Source organism: Nicotiana attenuata, chromosome 3 (assembly GCF_001879085.1).
Source record: "Nicotiana attenuata strain UT chromosome 3, NIATTr2, whole genome shotgun sequence".
In the NCBI taxonomy this organism is placed as follows: Eukaryota; Viridiplantae; Streptophyta; class Magnoliopsida; order Solanales; family Solanaceae; genus Nicotiana; species Nicotiana attenuata.
In genome coordinates this window covers 69,329,137-69,335,846 of record NC_031991.1, presented here as the reverse complement: position 1 = coordinate 69,335,846, position 6,710 = coordinate 69,329,137, and the positions used below count along the sequence as shown (strand labels likewise).

Sequence of the window (6,710 nt, the reverse complement as noted above, 5' to 3'; positions counted from 1 at the left end):
TCATAGCACCGATCTCTTGGGCCGACCAACAGAGGGACCAAAAAGAACCCGTGTCAAGTGGCAAAAATAAAAACAAGGCTGATTCACATTTATCAAAGCTCCGAACAAAATCAAAGTAGCGCACCTGCATGGGCGAATCTCCAAAGTAAATTCAAACACATTCCGGAGAATTATCTATGGTCCAGAAGGGCCTCCCCCCCCCCGACCCCCAATATGATCACCTCTCAACGCCTCTCTCGAGGAACCCAAGATGCCGTCAACTATCTCCACGTGATCCGAGGGAGTCAACGGCCTGAATATGTCGGGTCGGCTTAAGCTCGGTCGGAAGCCTGATTATCGGGTTCGATGAAAGCCACACCGACCAACGCGGGGTTCGGGAAAACGCTTCATCAACGGTCGGCAACAAACCAAGGCGTACAAAAAACATAAGGATATATCGGAAAAGGGCAGGGACTGAAAGCATAAAACCAGTAAAAAAAAACATATTTATATTCGTATAAATCCTTATATACAATTGCATCTTACATGATTACAAAAGCTTCTTTTACAAGTCAGCATACAGGCAGCATACAAGTCCAAAAGAGAACATCCTACGTGTAGCGCTTCCGAAGTCATCCTTCCGGTCATATGACCTCAAAGACAATATCTTCCAAGTCCGGCCCCCGCCAGGATCTCATCCCTACCTTCCCGAAATGGCATCTTCAAAAGGAAGCCGGGAGAAGAGCAAAATGCCGAAGGGATACCAGAAGAAGGCGAAAAGTGGCTGGTCAAAAAATTCGGCTAGCGCGGACTCCGCCTGCATATCCCGAAGCCACTTATCGAGATGTCGCCTCGGCCCGGAATGCAACGGCCGAGTGGAGCCAATCACCACACCCCCCGGAATCCAAAGGGGGTGTAACACGCCAGGCCGGTGAAGGAGGGTGAGCAGCAGTGTATAATCCGAGCCCCCTCTTGAGCAGCGGTGGATAACCCGAAATCTTTCTCCAGATCGGGGGACACCGACCTCCTATGTCGCTATACCAAGCCAGCAACGACAGCAACAATAACAACAACAACAACAGCATCACAGCAGGACAAGCCCGTCCTGTCCAGGAAAGCTCGAGGGCTGGCCCCTGGCTTGACCGACGAAAGATCTTAAGGCCATAAGGCCCCAAAAATTGCAGAGTAACAAACGCCAGAAAAGTAGCGAGGACAGCAAGGAAAGCATGTATCGAAGGAGGCCTCCTGAATGAAGAACTAATCGCAAGGGAGCCCCATATATATAGAGGGAAAAAAACAGAGTAACCGACGGCGCCATTATCGCCCTCGAAAAGTGTAACGACAGACAAAATTAATGCGTTCATAGAAGACGAAATGATAGCGACCAAATGGCAGCACAGAGTGGCAACAACGACGATGCGGCCCCGAAAAGCGAGGGATCATAATACCTCTGAAAGGTTCTAAAGAAGCGGGAAGGAAAAACGCCACGACTTCTGTGGAGAAAGGTTGAGCCATCAGCGTAATGGCATGTCTAGGACCTCGAGGAGGAGCGTCAAAAATATTTCTTATCACTTCCCTCTAAGAAACGCGGAGACTATTTGTATGCGGGGAAATCGGGAGATCAATTTTCCTCGATATAGTGTTTCAAAGAGCAAATCCCGAAGGCACGGGATCTCGGTTCGGTTCCCCCTCGAGACCTAGCCGATGCCTTGCCCAGATCGAGCACCGATTAAGACCCTGATGGGCGAAGATATTCCCCGAGGGATGTGACTGGGGCCCGCGAGACTTCTCCAAACGGCTCGACGCCAGTTCTCCTACAAAGAAATGCAGGCTGTCACATCTTGTTATTTTATTGTATTTGTTTGTTATATTAAGTTTGGACGCCCCCCTTTCTTTCTATAAAAGAAGGGTCACCAACACCTTGTAGGATCATCTCTTGTTGGCTTTACAATGAAAGCAATAATATTCTCTCTCTTTCTCTAAATTCCTCTCTGGTTTTAGATCATATTCACCGATAGCTATTCTCTCGATTTGTCTATTATATCTCGAGATCGTCTTCATCATTTTATTGTTTCTTGATCTGTTCTTCAAACATTTCGCTCAAACTTGACCATATAAAGCCTTACTTGCTTGTATATTTATCTGTTCTTCCCTTCCCAACTACCCTCGATAAGATTACCCTCGATAGGCCCGAGGTAGGCTCGAGGTCTGGTCCCGAGGTATTTATTGGCTTGTCCTAAGCTCGGAAACGTCCCTTACTGGTTCGATTATCGTTTTGGCTAGCTCGATCTTTATTATTTTACTTCACGTTTAGCACTACTCACCCTCTCAAACTAGCTCGGGAATAGATCACGTATTTTTAGAATCCCATTTTACAAATTTAATTGTTGTTACCATTTTCACGGTAAACAGTCAACTATTGGTCAAACTCCTCCATCTTCCAAACTTCAACTTTTCCAACTTTCGCCGAATTGCTTCAATTCAACCCACGGATCTCCAAATCCATATCCGGACATATGCCTAAGTCTAAAATCACAACCCGAGCCTATCGGAATCCTCGAAACTCCAATCCGAGGTCAAATACTCAAAAGTCAAATCTTGGTCAATTCTTTCAACCTCAAGCTTCTCAAATGAAAGTCACTTCTAAAAATCCTTTCCGAACTTCCTAAAAACCTGAACCGATGATGCACGCAAGTCATAATACACTGTGTGAAGCTACTCATGACCTCAAACTGCGAACCGAACGCAGTTGCTCAAAACGACCAGTCGGGTCGTTACACTGAAAAGGCAAACATAACCTAAATGCTAGGCAAAAATGTTAAGCTGATAGAGTATTTTAGGGAATAATCTAAAATGACTTGATTTTTTTGTCAATTCACTTAAACTGGAAGTTCACTCCCGATTCCCATTTCTAATGGGTACTAATAAATAAAATAAGCTAATTAATATTGACTAACAGTACCGAATTCTGGGAAATCTTACCCTTGACCACCTGGATGTTTTACATTGAACAGTCCTACTGGATCGTAAACATGCATGTATTTCAAGTGGAAACCGACATATAATGGATTTGGCTATTCCTATGTTCACTTTTAAGCTTTCTTTCGTAAAACATGTTTCTCATTTTTCTTTACATTTGTTTTTTTTTCTTTCTTATTAGCTTGATATTTTTTCCTAATTAAGTTCATATTCTCAACTTTGAATGTCTCATTACATAATTCTAAAAAGAAGACAACAGCTCCAATTATTTAGTTCATAATTTCACACCAAACCGACAAGGATAAATCAAGGATAATTATGTGACTTGGCACGTATTGTCCGCTTTGGGCGTAGATGCTCACGGATTTGTCTTTCGGGCTGCATCACATCGAGCCAAAATTAAAAGCGCGCATACCATATTAACTTGTGTTGTCATCACTTTTAAAGCTTTACTTGATCACTTTTCCCTCCCATTCCGGTGTAGGATTTGCCAATGGTGACACGTGCACCCGACACGAATAAATCAAGCAAATTTATCCCCTTTGTGTGGCATTAAAGTATTAAACATCAACTACCTTCCACTAATGTTTGGTGAAGTCCGTGTATGATTGTGTTGTCTGGAGCTTTTGTGAGTGTGTAAAGACTGATTGTGTGTGTCGTTATGGGGATGAGTGGTGTAGAATGCTCTCCAACAAAAATCTGAACATTCTGAATAGCAAAATGACAAATTATTAAACTTTTTGCTACGGTGTATTTAAGTTCTATACCCTGCACCAAGTTCATCGATCAAAAACAAAAATATTCCAACTCAACATCTATCGTTTAGCAGTATATGATGATGGTTCCCAAAAATATTTCTCTTCTTCAGTTTTTCATTCTCTTATATCTCTTTACATTTACTTTTGCTGCTTCCTCCGAGGAAGCAACTGCTCTCCTAAAATGGAAAGAAACTTTCAAGAACCAGAATAATTCCTTGTTGGCTTCATGGACAGAAAGTTCTAATGCATGCAGGGATTGGTATGGAGTTTTATGCTTTAATGGTAGGGTAAATAGGTTGAATATTACAAATGCTAGTGTTATTGGTACGCTCTGTGATTTTCCGTTTTCATCTCTCCCTTTTCTTGAATATGTTGATCTTAGCATGAACAATCTCTCTGGCACCATTCCACCTGAAATTGGTAAACTCACTAATCTTGTCTATCTTTACTTATCGAGCAATCAGATTTCAGGCGCAATACCACCACAAATCGGCTCACTAGCCAAGCTTCAGATCCTCCACATATGGGACAACTATTTAAATGGTTCCATTCCAGGAGAAATAGGTCACCTAAGGTCTCTTACTGAGCTAGATTTGGGTAATAATACTCTAGATGGTTCTATTCCTGCTTCATTAGGGAATTTGACCAACTTGTCTCTTTTGCATCTTTATAGCAATCATCTTTCCGACCCCATTCCTGAAAAAATAGGTAACCTAAGATCTCTTAGTGACCTAGAATTGGATACTAACTTTCTTAATGGTTCTATTCCTGCTTCATTGGGGAATTTGACCAACTTGTCTATGTTGTATTTTTATAAGAATCGCCTTTCTGGCTCCATCCCTTCAGAAATAGGTTACTTAAGGTTTCTTAATGAGTTAGCTTTGAGTTCTAGCTTTTTTGATGGTTCTATTCCTGCTTCATTAGGGAAATTGAATAACTTGACCTTTTTGTCTCTTTTTGAGAATTACCTTTCTGGCTCCATTCCTGAAGAAATAGGTAACCTAAGGTCTCTTATTGACCTAGAATTGGCTACAATGGTTCTATTCCCGCATCATTGGGAAATTTGAGAAACTTGCAAACTCTATTCTCCTTGAAAATAGTCTCACTGAGGTAATTCCTTCATCTATTTGCAATTTGACATTATTGAAACATTTGTATTTGGAGAGAAACAACCTGAAGGGAAAAATTCTGCGATGCTTAAGTAATATCAGTGGCCTTTATGTTTTGATTATGTCACAGAATAATCTTAGTGGAGAGATTTCTTTGTCTATTTGCAATTTAACATTACTACATATTCTAGATTTGGATAGAAACAATCTGAAGGGTGAAATTCCGCAATGTTTTGGCAACATGAGTGGTTATCTTGAGGTATTGGATATGCACCACAACAATCTTTCTGGGACTCTTCCAACAACTTTTAGCATTAGAAGTGTACTCAGAAGCTTCAACTTGCGTGGCAATGAACTAGAAGGAGAAATCCCTCGATCTTCGGCCAATTGCAAAGAGTTGCAAGTTCTTGATTTAGGAGATAATCACCTCAAAGACACATCTCCGATGTGGTTGGGAACTCTGCCGAAGCTGCAAGTTTTAAGCTTGAGATCGAATAAACTGCACGGACCCATCAGAACATCAAGAATGGACAATTTGTTTCCTAAGCTTCGAATCTTAGATCTCTCTTACAATGCCTTCACGGATAAGTTACCGACGAGTTTGTTTCAACATCTGAAAGCCATGAGGACAATTGATCAAACAATGGAAACACCAAGATATCTTGGAGACATATATTACCAAGATTCCATAACAGTTGCGACCAAGGGAGTGGAGCTTGAACTTGGTAGAATTTTGACAGTTCGCACTGCTATTGATCTTTCAATTAACAGATTTGAAGGACATATTCCAAGTATTATGGGAGACCTTATTGCACTTCGGGTTTTGAATTTATCGCATAATCGGTTGCAAGGTCGCATACCACACTCATTGGGAAATTTATCTTCGATTGAATCATTGGACCTTTCAGTTAACCAGCTAGCAGGAAAGATACCAGAATAGCTTGCTTCTCAGCTTATATCTCTTGAAGTCTTAAATCTTTCCTATAATCATCTCGAAGGATGCATCCCTCTAGGACCTCAATTTGCAACATTTCAAAAGAATGCATATGAAGGTAATGATGGATTACGTGGATTTCCGATTTCAAAAGGTTGTGGAAAAGATAGGGTATCAGAGACAAATAATACAGTATCTATGCTAGATGATCAAGAAAGCACTTCTGAATTTCTCAATGATTTTTGGAAAACTGCCCTTATGGGATATGGAAGTGGACTAATTATTGGATTATCCATAGCATATTTCATACTTTCAGCTCGAACTCCCAATTGGCTTTCTTGGATTGTTGAAGAACTAGAACACAAAATCACCATGAGAAGACGAAAGAAGCAACGAGCCCGTCAAAGGCTGAATTTTGATGCTTCCTTTTTCCTTGGTCTTCGCTTTTATTTCCATGGATATATAGTGAGATTTTGAACAACTTGTACATAATTTAATTCATAAAAGAAAGTTTAATGTCCCCCCCCCCTCTCTCTCTCTNTTAGTATATATAATACACCACTCTCTCTCTCTCTCTCTCTCTCTCTATATATATATATATATATATATATATATATATATATATATATATATATATATATATATATATATATGTATATATATATATTTGCATAGCTTTTGCTTAATTCTCACTACCAACTTTTGAACCCTTTTATGCAAACATGGGCTACGGGCAACTCTCAATTGTGCTCTTAGTTATCTTTCTCTTTGAACTTGCTTTATCTTCATCCCTATACCCCAAAGATCAAAGCATTTCCCTTGTAAAATTCAATGATACGTTTACTATAAATACCTTTGCTTCTCTTAAATCTAAAACAAGTTCATGGAATACGAGTATAGATTGCTGCTTAAGGAATGAAGGGAAATGCGATGAATTTTACAAGGTCTTCG

At 40.4% G+C, this 6,710-nt stretch overlaps 1 pseudogene; it reads left to right on the top strand.

Annotated features, from left to right (window-relative positions):
- On the top strand, positions 3,754 to 6,280 carry LOC109224037 (annotated as a pseudogene).